Below are 14,427 nucleotides of genomic sequence, written 5' to 3' on the forward strand. Positions count from 1 at the left end.
CACATCTCTAATGGAGCCTACCTCCAATATCTGCCTCTGAATAAATGTTTTACCTCCTGTTCTCACCTATCCGTTCTACAACTGCTCACCATATTTATCTATAAGAAAGAAGAGAAAACACTAATGCTCGCCTGATGAGATGGTTTAAGAATGTGAACATTATGGGGGGAATTTTGAGCCCCTGCTCACCATGTGAGCAAACAGCAATGTGGGTGCAAAATCCCACGAGAGTTGAGAAATGAGATTTTTGCTGGCAAGACCTTTTTTCTTGATTTTCCCAGCCCCTGACCTGTGACGTAACGAGGCTCCCGCCCATAAATCCCATCCATATGTTTGAATACATGAACATATTATTAAAGGTCTTCCAAGCTTATGATTCACCGAGATGATGTCACATTGGCAAGGTTTACAACTACATAAGAATGGGAATCAGTCGAGGGGATCCCGCTGGGGGTGTCAACGTAAGTGTAGTCCCTGGGGGGACAGGGACATGCAGGGCATTGTCCCATGTCACTACCCCCAGCACAAGTTGGCACTGCCCCTACACAGGCAGTGCTAGCCTGTATCAGGCCAATGCCAGGGTGGGCACTCTGGGAACCCCATTGGGAGGTTTCCCCTTTTGTGTGGTTGGGGGGAGGGGAGTAAGGTTGATTCCCGTGGGGGGAAGAGGACGGGGGAGGGGGGGGGGGGGCTATGCCTGTGGAGGAGGGTTGCAATGGCTGTGATGGGGGAAAAGTGTCCACAATACTTCTGTTGTGGTGGGAGGAGAGGGATAGAGAGCCCCCAATACCTCTGTGGCGGGGGTGGGGGGGAGTTGTCCTGATGATTGTGAGTGGGGTCCTCCATGTCTGTGGGGGAGTTTAATTCCAGTACTGATCGGGGCACCCTTTACAGATGGTGCCCCGATCTCTGTGGAGCTGGCCTTGCTGGCTCAATCATGTCCCTTCCCCCACTAGATTGACAGCGCAAACCACATTCACCAATTTTCCGGATAGTACTCAAGCCCTTCTTAAAGATGTCAAGAAAGGGGGGGTCGGCACAATGGTGCAGTGGTTAGCATTGCTGCCTCATGGTGCCGAGGACCCGGGTTCGATCCCGGCCCCGAGTCACTGTCCATGTGGAGTTTGCACATTTTCCCTGTGTTTGTGTGGGCCTCACCCCCACAACCCAAAGATGGGCAGAGTAGGTGGATTGGCCCCGCTAAATTGCCCCTTAGTTGGAACAATTGAAAATATACATTTTTTTAAGACATCCAGAAATGTGGCCAGTACAACGTTAGGGCCATCGGTGCATCTGGCACATCTGCTGCCAGTCCAACTGGAGGCGCTTTAGCCAATCGCGCCCCAGCATGCTGGGCCTAGTCCCTCGGACTACCACTAATGGCAGATTTGTGGACTGGAACTCGTACTCCATGGCGACCACTGAGGTTCCCACTATTGCCAACGGTTTCACCGTGTATGTTGCCAACCTTGCATCTGGATCCCGTTGCTCCAACTCTTAGATATCAGATCGCATACGGTCGAATGTGCATCAGCTCACCATGGAAACTGCAACTCCAGTCTCCAGTATCATTGGATTAGAAACCCATTTATCAAGGATGGTGACATGAATCGGCACCACCCTTAGTGCTGCAATATAATGCAAGTGCTGGCGGTTGTCCAACTCACCGACTACAAAATGTGCCTTTCCGTGGGGGCGGGTGTACCCGGCGGGGTGGTGGGTGGGTGAGCTTTCCCTCAGGCACCGCTCCATTTGGCCCTTTGGGTACTGGCTTATCGACCCTTTTGGTTCGGGCCCTCCCAAGTGGAGGGGCATTGGTGCCGATGGCCTGAGACTCGGGAAGGGTGGCCCCTATAGCGTGAGTCTGGAACCTCAGCCCAGAGGGTGGGGAAGGGGGATTGGAGGGTGAAAGGGGCTCCCTCTGGCACCCATATTGAGGACGGTCAGCCCCTGTAGCTCCTGTATCCCTTGCTCTGCATTTTCCCTGGACAAATGATTTCAGCCACCTTTTGCAAATTCCAGCTGACTCTGATAGCATAGGTCCAAACTCAGAAAAATTGGCAAGTTTTTTCAGGCGGGTCAGGAAACTGGTCACTGACTCTCCCTGGTGTTGGGTGGAGGTGTGGAAACGAAAATGCCTCACTATGATGGGCGGCTTCGAATAAAGTGGTCACCCACCAACGTGATCAGCTCTGGAAATGAACGCATATCAGGTGAATTCGGCAGGTGAAACATTTTATGATGCTGTATGTGAAAGCTCCACAAACTGTGAAGAGGGTCACCGCCTGTCCCTCATTGCCAATAATTGCACTGATGCAAAACAATGCTGCATTCTCTTGATGTATTGGTTCCGATCGCCTGCCTCGGCGTCAAACACCCCCAATAAGAGGCATACCTGTTGCCTGTTCAGAGTACCCCTGAGGCCTTATCGAAGTAGGCCGGGTCCTGAGAAATTGGAGTCTCTTGCAGCTCCACTTCACCCTTGTCGCCAATGTAAGATCCAGGCCAGTTCACTTCAGGTAGCTCAGCTTTCATTCCCACTTAGTTTCCCTTATTTAAGTTTAAAATGCGAGTCTATGAGTAACCATATCAACTTCACCCCACAAGCTTCCCCTCCATTCCCATTGGAAATATTTTTTTCTGGCAACCTTTGACCTGCAAGCAACACAGTCAGGAAACTTTGTAATTTCCTTAAAATGTCGGGAATCTGCAACTGTTTTTAAGAATGTCTGAATAAAACTTTTAAGAGATTACACTAATTGTAAAGGAATCAATTGTCTTGTTATTGGGTAATAAGAAATACTGGTCCATGTGACCAGGTGATCATTAACATGGAAGCAGTAGCCCGAGGAAGGAAGTTGAGAAACGTTCGCCATGAATTCAGAGAAATGGAAGATGCAGCAGGGAAAGAACACAGAATTCCTATTTACAAGAGCTATGGGTGTAATAAAGTTAAAAAGTTAAAAAAGGAAGCAGGTTTAGAGCATGGACAGTGAATTGGACAATTCCACGATTGTGCTTCCATTTTGCCAGAACTGACCAGACCATTTAACACTGTTTTTACTCCATTTCTTTTGTCCCAAGATGGTTTTGCTCAATTAGAGATAAAAAATGTAGCAGTTAGGAGTTAAAGTGATTAGTTTTATTGTTTAACTAATAATTGTAAGATATTTCTCATATGACGTGTAAGGGTCCTTCTTGTTTGTTCTTGTTTATTCCCGGCCAATTAGCTAATTTTCTCTTCCTTTAATTTTGATCCATAGATGTTTAATGGACCTGTGCCATCAAGGCAAGTAGCCTGTCCCTTTAATTGAAACAAGAAGATTCCAGATGATTGTGCTGTTTTAGACTGGTGATTGCGGATTGGCTCTCGCCTGAGCTGACGCGTTTTCATTGATTTGGCTGGTGGCCAATGAATGGGCCCAAAAGGCAGTGCTCTGCTCGGTAACAGGTGGTGATTGGATCTGGTCCCACTGGAATGTTCTCAGAGTCACCAGGTTCCAGTTTGGTTTAACTTTTGATTCTACAGCTTGGATGGAGGATTCTAAGTAATTCTCTCCTAAAAGATCCAGATAAACTCTCTCCATAAGGCCACTGTGAGGGCTGACTCTCTCTCCTGCAAGACTGGGTGTCAATCTCTCGAGACTGCAAACGCTTGAAGTCAAACCACGAGCTGGATGCAGGGTTTGATGTGAGCTAAAGTCAAGAAAGAAATAGGTACGAGTGTGAGTCTTGAGTTGAAGGGCAGTTTGCTAAGAACTAAAGTGACTCTCCAGAAGGAATGCTGCCTGCAAGTGCTGTACTGAATTAATGACTCTGCAAAGAAAATCATTACCAGCTGTAAACTCATGACTTTGATCAACCAGCAGGCTGTGAGGAAAGCATGCTCCAGAACCACCATTGGAAGCAAAGGCTTTTTTCTTTTGACCTTCACCTTTATCATTTTCACCCCCCCCCCCCCCACCTCTGTATTTGTCTGTCTTCTGTGTGTGTGTGTGTGTGTAGAAGGTGGGACAGTAAAAGCGGAGGAGTAGGTTAGATTCTTGTTATCCAGTTATAATTACTGCATATTTCATCATTATATTTGCTATAAATAAACAGTAATTGTGTTTCAACTTACAAACTTCGTCACTGTAATTATTCGGCAGCTAAGGGCCAAAGACTTTGAGAATTTTTCTAAAAATTATTGGTTAATTCACTTGTGTTGTGACTCCGGAATGAGTGGGCCACGCCCTAGCCCAGGGTGTTGTAACAGATGTTAAAGTTAGAAATACTGTGTTTTAATAAAGCCTATTTATAATATACCATATCCCGATTTGTGTGTGGAGTCACTCCTGGTGCAAGGTATCTTTTCCTCACAGTCTTACAAATTAAATTAAATATTAGGGTTTCTGTCTGGTATCCTGACAAATGTTGGGGTCTGGCCTAGGATCGTAATAATGGTGAGGAGCCACGGATAAGCAGGAAATGAGCAGGAGTCCAGGAAATCATTAAAAACTAGTGGAGAGGCACAACAAAACTTTAAAAGACTAAATGGGAGGTTGCTCTTTATCTTAAAGGAAGTGAAATACAGTGGGTGAAAGTTATGTTAGAACTGTACGGAGCTCTGGTGAGACCTCATCTGAAGTATTACATTCAGTCCTGGGAATGGCACAATACAAAGATATATTGTTCTTCGAGTAGCTGTATTGTAAATTCACCTGAATAATACCCAGCTAAAAGGATTAATTTATGAGAAAATTGTATAGACTACTGGCTTGTACTTGCTGGAATATAGAAAATTCAGACCTAATTGAGGTGGTTTGAGTTTTTCTTTTATATGGCTGGGAAGCAGTTACAACTCGATATTGAGGTTAACAATCCATTCAACGGCTTCAGCTGAACTCAGGGTGAATGGTTGTAATATTGCCAGGAATGGATCTCTCAGGGCAGAAGTTCAGTCAGTGGGCGATGGCCTGACTTGCATGGCCACAATCACAATTTGAGCTGTCCCTCGTGTTCTACGTGTTGACCAAGTGACTACATCTTCCCCGGCCGGCCCTCAAGCAATTGAAGATGATCGAAGTATTTGTTCAGGTATATGGAGGGAAATTATCTCCATTGATGCGGGACTTTAGAACAAGAAAATATCATAACTTTACTGTGAAGCCATTCAGGAGCGATGTCCTGAAGCACTTGTTTGTACAAAAAGGCCGGGAAATCTGGAATTCTCTCCCCAAAAGGTTTTCAAGGCTCTCAGAATCAATTCAAAACATTAAAACTTTGTGTTGACAACAGTGCTACAGAAGCAAGGTGGATAGACAAAGTTAAGACCCAGATCAGCCATGATCTAATTGTTCCCTAGAACAGGCCTGAGGGACTGAATGGTTACTATGTTCCTATGTAATTTCAGCCATATGCCAGTGATAGTGCAGGGATCACAAAAGATGATTCCTTAAAGGGTCAGTAAATGAATCAGTCGCCTTGTTCCAGATTTGCTGAAGTAGCAATGATTCAGGTAGTTGGGAAGTCAGCCTGCTAATATCATGGTGAAGGAATGTTACACAAATCAGAGAAAGTAACAAATACATGGGAAAGAAAATGCATGTGGAAAACTTATATAGATGTCCAGTTTACAATTCATGCTTGGCTTGCTCCCATGATTTATGACATTGTCATCTGAAACCTACACTCCAACCCAGCTCTGTTACTGATTTATGACACTTTCTTATCCATTTCTGTCTGGTATCGAAAATAATAATGTTGGAACTGAAACCACACATGGGCAGCTGCTGCCTCTCGTATAGAATAACATGAGCCCAATTTTGTTCCCGCAATAGGAGGCTCAACAATGGGCCTGTAAGCCCTAGGCGACCCGGCCTTGGCTGTTTTCAGGATCTGGAGGCTCATTTTATAAGAAGTCAGGCAACTAATTGGTTGCTGTTATTCTGCTGTTCCTCCCAATCAGACAGCCGGCAACTCAGCAGTCTCAGCAGTGCTATCGGGAACAGTGGCCACCCCTGGGACTGCATCCGGAATGTCATGGGAATGTCACTTTAAGAAATGCTTGTCTTCTCATGTGCTGCAGTGATGTAATTGTGTGGGTTGAGCTCGGCTATGACTCTGCTTTTTACTTTTGTTTGGAGCTGGAAGCTGTTTTTGGCTGCGTTTTAGTTTCGTTTTCAGTTGGAGAGCTGCATTCAAACCAAGGAGGTGTATTTTGGTCTCTCTGCATGCTAAAGAATGTCCCCAGATCACTTTATTATTTCAAAGTAATACCTGTTTCTGTAAGGAATGCAAACCTCTTATGTTTGTAAAAAAGGGTCTTTGGCTTGTGGATGTTGTTAGGAAAGTTACTAAGGGTTACCTATAGACTACTGTACCTGTGGGGATTATTTGTGTTGGTAGTTGATAAACTGTTTACTGTATATTTATAAAATGTTAACTGGATTCATAGAATAAACATTGTTTAGTTTACAAATACTTTAGATCTCTGTTGCACACACCTGGGAAGTGGGCCCTTGTACTCCCCATATCCAAAATCTATTAAAAGTTGTGGGTCAGGTGAATTCCATGATATACTTTGGTGTTGCCATAATGGGAAGAAGAGGGTGACTGGAAGGATGTTCTCCTCCCATCCAGGGTAAGCCAGTCAGGCCCAGGAGGTGAGGAGGGTTGGTTGGTGATGGCAGGTAGCATCGCTGTCAAGGGGACGGCCATTGCCTCTGGGCCCCCATTGTGGGCCAGAACAGAATAGCCTCCCGAGACTACTGGGAGAACACCAGGGTTCACTGGGCAGACTCCTGAAGGGTCTCCTTGCTGCTGGCAAAATGCTAGTGGCAGTGGAATCTTTCAGATTTGAATTGAGTGGGACCCTCTTATTGGGTACGAGTGACTCAATGCCTTCTGGGTCGGGGGGGGGGCTGTCCTCAACCGCCACAGGTAAAATGGCACAGCAGTGGGAAATGACAGCCTTTCCTCTCTGGCCTTCCCTCACCACCCAACTCAACCCAGCACCTCTCCCAGCCTCCCAGATCTTCCCCGGAAGGCTGGAAATATTAAGACCTTATAATCTACAGGTCATTTGACTGAATTGGTATTCTCTGCAAGTGGATCCTCCAACTCAAATTCCCTGTGAAGAAATTCCTTTCTTAATCCAGATATCAGAATGACATCTTGTAGCTCTCAACATGATCTCCAAGTGCCACAAAGCACATTGTCAGTGCAATGGTGCTTAATGGAGCTACTTCTAATAGCTAGAATAGAGGAATGCCCAGGTCCTGTGCTGCAGTAAATGACCATGAGCTGTTTACAGCATGTAATTATTGCCTCTGTCCTCCTATTCCTTGTAAAGCATGTTCTCACATCATTAGTCACCTGTGTTCAGTGGCTGCTTACCTCATGGGAACAAAATGTGGCTTATTCCCAGGGTAAATGTTTAACTCTTTAGTGGCTTCAATTTGTGGTTAGTTTTCAACATCATGCAATTTGTGAACAGCATTAACCTGCCGTCTCTTTGTGCAACTATCCTCATTATTTTGTGTTTAATCAGTAAAAAAATCACACCTGCGTGACACTCTGTGAATTACATGCTCATGAAACAGGTGCAATTCAAAAGGATTTTGAGCAAAATTATAAAATAATTATCAGTAATTAAGAAACAAAAGCAACATTCAAAGATAACTTTGTAAAAATCAGACATTAGTGCCACGTTCAGTGTTTTTGCATAATTACAATTTGGTGGGGAAAGAGAACTCAGCTATGGGAGATATGGGTTAAGTGTGGAAACAAAGAATTTATTAGAACTCTTTCAATATATAGATGTGAATAAACCTCAAAAATAACTCATCTGCCAACGTTTTGATCAATATTATACATCTTGCCACATCGTAATGGTGCTAATGTATAGATTAATGTTATTGTATTATAATTTCAGGAAACTATAAATATTAAAAGGCCCTGTGAAAGACAAGTGATAGAATTATGTGAAGCTTCCGGAAGCAGGAACGAGATGGGAGGGGACCATAATTGAGCAGGAGGCAAAATGTCAGCTTTCCGACAGCGGAATGAACATTGGGTATTAAATTGGCGGCAGGAGAAGGTGGATTATGCTTCCCAATGGCAAGCAGCTGGAACCTCTTTTTAATACATTAACATGTTATACATACTCATTAATATACATGGGCACCAGAATAAATCATACCTTTGTGATTAAGTCAGCAGCAAACAAAACAACACGACTGGTTAAAGGTGGTGGGCAACAGTCGAGATAGGCTTCCTGATTTGAATTGAGTAGCTACTGCTATTCTTATACAGGGATCTTTCTCGAACCAGGAGAGAGGAGGCATTGATAACTGGGAGGGAGGGAAGAAGGTGGTTCTGAAAGGGGAATGGGCATAGCTAACCGAGGGAGAGAGGGACGGAGGGAGGGAGGTGGCTGTGAAAGAGGAATGGGCATAGCTAACCGAGGGAGAGAGGGACGGAGGGAGGGAGGTGGCTGTTAAAGAGGAATGGGCATAGCTAACCGAGGGAGAGAGGTGGAGGGAGGGAGGGAAGGAGATGGCTGTGAGAGGGGAATGGGCATAGCAAACCGAGGGAGAGAGGGATGGAGGTGGCTGTGAAAGGGGAATGGGCATAGCTAACCGAGGGAGAGAGGGAGGGAGGAAGGGAGGTGGCTGTGAAAGGAGAATGGACATAGCTAACCGAGGGAGAGAGGGAGGGATGGAGGGAGGCGGCTGTGAAAGAGGAATGGGCATAGCTAATCGAGGGAGAGAGGGAGGGATGGAGGGAGGCGGCTGTGAAAGAGGAATGGGCATAGCTAACCGAGGGAGAGAGGGAGGGAGGAAGGGAGGTGGCTGTGAAAGGAGAATGGACATAGCTAACCGAGGGAGAGAGGGAGGGATGGAGAGAGGTGGCTGTGAAAGAGGAATGGGCATAGCTAATCGAGGGAGAGAGGGAGGGATGGAGGGAGGCGGCTGTGAAAGAGGAATGGGCATAGCTAACCGAGGGAGAGAGGGAGGGAGGGAGGGAGGGAGGTGGCTGTGAAAGAGGAATGGGCATAGCTAACCGAGGGAGGGAGGGAGGGAGGGAGGTGTCAGTGAAAGGGGAATGGGCATAGCTAACCGAGGGAGGGAGGGAGGTGTCTGTGAAAGGGGAATAGGCATAGCTAACCGAGGGAGAAAGGGAGGGAGGGAGGGAGGTGGCTGTGAAAGGGGAATGGGCATAGCTAACCGAGGGAGAGAGGGAGGGATGGAGGGAGGTGGCTGTGAAAGAGGAATGGGCATAGCTAACCGAGGGAGAGAGGGAGGGATGGAGGTGGCTGTGAAAGAGGAATGGGCATAGCTAACTGAGGGAGAAAGGGAGGGAGGGAGGGAGGTGGCTGTGAAAGGCGAATGGGCATAGCTAACCGAGGGAGAGAGGGAGGGATGGAGGGAGGTGGCTGTGAAAGAGGAATGGGCATAGCTAACCGAGGGAGAGAGGGAGGGAGGTGGCTGTGAAAGGGGAATGGGCATAGCTAACCGAGGGAGAGAGGGAGGGATGGAGGGAGGTCGCTGTGAAAGGCGAATGGGCCTAGCTAACCGAGAGAGAGAGGGAGGGAGGGAGGGAGGTGGCTGTGAAAGGGGAATGGGCATAGCTAACCGAGGGAGAGAGGGAGGGAGGGAGGGAGGGAGATGGCTGTGAGAGGGGAATGGGCATGGCAAACCGAGGGAGGGAGGGAGGTGGCTGTGAAAGGGGAATGGGCATAGCTAACCGAGGGAGAGAGGGAGGGAGGGAGGGAGGGAGATGGCTAGGAGAGAGGAATGGGCATGGCAAACCGAGGGAGGGAGGGAGGGAGGGAGGGAGGTGGCTGTGAAAGAGGAATGGGCATAGCCAACCGAGGGAGAGAGGGACGGAGGGAGGGATGGAGGTGGCTGTGAAAGGCGAATGGGCATAGCTAACCGAGGGAGAGAGGGATGGAGGTGGCTGTGAAAGGGGAATGGACATAGCTAACCGAGGGAGAAAGGGAGGGAGGGAGGGAGGTGGCTGTGAAAGAGGAATGGGCATAGCTAACCAAGGGAGAGAGGGAGGGATGGAGGGAGGTGGCTGTGAAAGGGGAATGGGCATAGCTAACCGAGGGAGAAAGGGAGGGAGGGAGGTGGCTGTGAAAGGAGAATGGGCATAGCTAACCGAGGGAGAAAGGGAGGGAGGGAGGGAGGTGGCTGTGAAAGGGGAATGGGAATGGCTGACCGAGGGAGAGAGGGAGGGAGGTGGCTGTGAAAGGGGAATGGGAATGGCTAACTCAGGGAGAGAGGGATGGAGGGCGGGAGGTGGCTGTGAAAGGGGAATGGAAATGACTAACTGAGGGAGAGAGGGATGGAGGGCGGGAGGTGGCTGTGAAAGGGGAATGGGAATGGCTAACCGAGGAAGGGAGGGAGGGAGGGAGGGAAGGAGATGGCTGTGAGAGGGGAATGGGCCTGGCACACCGAGGGAGGGAGGGAGGGAATGAGGTGGCTTTGACAGGGGACAGGGGCATGACAAACCGAGGGAAGGAGGGAGGGAGGGAAGATGGTGGCTGTGAAAGGGAATGGGGCAGGGCTGACCGAGGGAGGGAGGGAGGGAAGAAGATGGCTGTGACAGGGCCAAGGGGCATGGAAAACTGAGGGAGGGAGGGAGGTGTCTGTGAAAGGGGAGCAGGGCATGGCTGGCTGAGGGAGGGAGGGAGGGAGGGAGGTGTCTGTGAAAGGGGGCAGGGCATGGCTGGCTGAGGGAGGGAGGGAGGGAGGTGTCTGTGAAAGGGGGCAGGGCATGGCTGGCTGAGGTAGGGAGGGAGGTGTCTGTGAAAGGGGGCAGGGCATGGCTGGCTGAGGGAGGGAGGGAGGGAGGTGTCTGTGAAAGGGGGGAGGGCATGGCTGGCTGAGGTAGGGAGGGAGGGAGGTGTCTGTGAAAGGGGAGCAGGGCATGGCTGGCCCAGGGAGGGAGGGAGGGAGGTGTCTGTGAAAGGGGAGCAGGGCATGGCTGGCTGAGGGAGGGAGGGAGGGAGGGAGGTGTCTGTGAAAGGGGAACAGGGCATGGCTGGCTAAGGGAGGGAGGGAGGGAGGTGTCTGTGAAAGGGGGGCAGGGCATGGCTGGCTGAGGGAGGGAGGGAGGGAGGTGTCTGTGAAAGGGGAGCAGGGCATGGCTGGCTGAGGGAGGGAGGGAGGGAGGGAGGTGTCTGAAAGGGGAGCAGGGCATGGCTGGCCCAGGGAGGGAGGGAGGGAGGTGTCTGTGAAAGGGGAGCAGGGCATGGCTGGCTGAGGGAGGGAGGGAGGGAGGTGTCTGTGAAAGGGGAGCAGGGCATGGCTGGCTGAAGTTGAGAGGAAGTTGGTCACCCTACAAAGACACATGTAGGACAATGGAAGGGAGCTGGATCACACAGGTCAGGTCAATGTATAGAAAAATAGGTCACGCATGACTGTGAGATCAAAGGTTATTGAAGGAAGGCTCAATGGTGAGGTCCAAGGGTAAGAAAGGGAAGGTCAAGATTGATAGAGGAATGATCGTGGATGACAGATGGCATTTTGAGGATAACAGGGTCAGTACCAGTGTACCAGGTGTATGGGTCCTTCCTATTTATTCCCTTATATTCCCTTTCTTTTATTTTCCTGTTATCATTTTTGATCCATGCGTGATTAATGGACATGTATCTTTAAGTCAAGAAGCAGTCAGAATGAGGAATTCAGAAGTTACAGGTGAGGACACCCTGCTAGTTTGAACAGGAGCTTGTAACCTTTCAGCACCAGAGAGATGGGTGGGGCTCGGTTTGGTTGATTGGCTGTTGGAAAAGAATTGGCCAAAAGGCTATACTCTGCCCAGTAACAGGTGATGAAAGGATTCTATTCCAGCGGGATGGTTCTCGGAGACCTGAGGGAGCAGTTGAGTCCTCGACACAGAAAGACAAGGACCTGCTCTCTCTCCGTTTCTCCCTCTCTATCTGTCTCCAGAAAGGCGGTGAATTCTGTATCCCTGAAGCTGCAGAGAACCTGAATGAATGAATCTACAGGAAAATCATCACATCTTGCAAACAAAGACCAGGACCCTCTCTATCTCCAGAGAGGGTATTTTTGAAATTACAGCGACCTGAATGAATCTACAGTAAAACCTTGATTTGAAAGCAAAGTTTGAAGAGAGGTACGGTGCTGAAAACTCCATTTGAAACAAAGACTCTTCTTTCCTTTAACGTATGATTTTGACCCCTTTCTTCCCCTCTGTGTTTGCCTGTTTGTATCTGTGTGTGCACGCACGCCCGCGGGCATATGTGTGTGTCGAGGTTGGGGGGCAGGTTAAAGAGAGGAATTAGAAATTAGATAACAGTTAACCAGTTGTATTTACTGCATATATCTTTGCACTTTTTGTTATTATTAAAAAGTAATTATGTTTACATTTACACACCTGGTGACTGTAATTATTGGGTAGCCAAGGGTCAATGCTTCGGGTATTTTTCTAAGAATTTGGAGTTAATACACTTGAGTTGCGACTCTGGGTCAATTGGGGCTGGAATTAACCATGCACTAGCCCAAGGTGCTGTATCACAGGGAACTTGGCTATGGTGGCAGGGAGAAATTTGAAGGTAAATGTTAGTTGTTCGAGGGTAATGCAACAGTGGATGCGGCAAGCGTCATAAAAACCTAGGGCAAGGCTGATGGAGTGACGGCCCAGAGTGTTGGAGGAAAGGTCAAAGGTGACTGAGGGAGGACACAGGATGATGGCTTCCAGTGTCAGTGTCACTATACGAGTCTGTGACAACATGAAGTGGTCTTTGCAGTGACCCTTTCACAGTCGTCTCTCTCCCTCTCCTTATTTTAGTCATTATTGTTGTTTCCCTTATCACAGTGGCCTCCCTCTCTCAGCCAGTATTGTCCATACCCCTATCACAGTGATCTCCCTCTCTCAGTCAGTATTGTCCATACCCCTATCACAGTGATCTCCCTCTCTCAGTCAGTATTGTCTATTCCCCTATCACAGCGACTTCCCTCTCTCAGTCAGTATTGTCCATTCCCCCATCACAGTGGCCTCCCTCGCTCAATCAGTATTGTCCATACCCCTATCACAGTGATCTCCCTCTCACAGTCAGTATTGTCCATTCCCCTATCACAGCAACCTCCCTCTCTCAGTCAGTATTATCCATTCCCCTATCACAGCGACCTCCCTCTCTCAGTCAGTATTGTCCATTCCCCTTTCACAATAGCCTCCCTCTGTCAGCACGGTAGCACGGTGGTTAGCATTGTTGCTTCACAGCGCCAGGGTCCCAGATACAATTCCTGCTTGGGTCACTGTTTGTGTGGAGTTGCACGTTCTCCCCGTGTCTGCGTGGGTTTCCTCCAGGTGCTTCGGTTTCCTCCCACTAGTCCCAGAAGACATGCTTGTTAGGTAAATAGGACATTCTGAATTCTCCCTCAGTGTCAGTGTACCCGAACTGGGGCAGGAGTGTGGCGACTAGGGGATTTTCACAATAACTTAACTGCAGTGTTAATGTAAGGCTACTTGTGACAATAATAAAGATTATTATTATTCTTGCCCCATTCCCTTTCACAGCCAACTCCCCCCCCCCCCCTCGGTCAGTACTGTACTATTCCTCTTTCACAGACACCTCCCCTCCTTCCCTCAATGCAAAGTATAGGGCTCCCCATTGACGGTCCCTTAAAAACTGTGCTGACCAGATCTTTGCCGACTTGGTGTCTGCAGTTTACCTCAGGCAGACGAGGCGAGTCAAGTGCATCTAGAGGTTCTGCTAGCTCTTACCCATCTGGAGAGGAAACGACCAGGAATGGCCCAGGGCCAGGTGCCATAATGGGCAGAACAGCAATGAGGGGTGCCCCTAAAGCTCAGGTAACTGAAGACAAAAGCAAGCAGGCGTCTTTGAGATGCTGAGCATTTCCACATAATCAAACATACCACAGGCAGAATAACTACCTGCCAATTTTAGAATGTTTGAGAAGGCTGAGGATTCAAGGGATTCTCATCTATGTCAGCTCCTTAAGGATGACCTCGGTTTCTAAGAACTTGGAGGCAATCCAATGCCAGTAGCTTTAAAAGTTATCTTGAAGTTAAATTTCTATGCCTGTGTTTCTTTCTGGGACTCCAGTGGGGACATGTGTGCATCCCACAATCAGCCACTTATCCCATCCAGCACCTTTGTAAACTCCCATTCTGTGCAGCTGGGTATAACATATCCTGCAGGAATGTGTTCACTTCCCAGGAGTCTTCATGATTCTTATATCCTCACTCCATATCCAGTGCGACAACTGTTTTCTCTCCCTCAGATATTGCAGGCTTGGCTCTGGGGGTTGTTGGCGGGGGGGGGGGGGGGGGGGGGGGGGGGGAGGAGGGGGGGGGGGTTGGGGGGGGGGGAGGAATATCCACAGAAAGTATGTGATCCCTGTGCAGAACCCAAAAAGCCCATCAGAGGGGAGGTCAATGCCTCCCAGGCCT

The 14,427-nt window shown here is 48.6% G+C and overlaps 1 long non-coding RNA gene across 1 annotated transcript in view; it reads left to right on the forward strand.

Annotated features, from left to right (window-relative positions):
• The window catches only part of LOC119965645, a 48,244-nt gene extending 44,271 nt beyond the window's left edge, over positions 1-3,973 (forward strand). Inside the window, exon 3 of the long non-coding RNA XR_005460591.1 lies at positions 3,264-3,973. This is a non-coding gene — a long non-coding RNA (uncharacterized LOC119965645). The remainder of the gene's footprint in view (positions 1-3,263) is intronic.
• The last annotated feature ends 10,454 nt before the right edge of the window (positions 3,974-14,427 follow it).

This window comes from Scyliorhinus canicula, chromosome 5 (genome assembly GCF_902713615.1).
Source record: "Scyliorhinus canicula chromosome 5, sScyCan1.1, whole genome shotgun sequence".
NCBI lineage: Eukaryota > Metazoa > Chordata > Chondrichthyes > Carcharhiniformes > Scyliorhinidae > Scyliorhinus > Scyliorhinus canicula.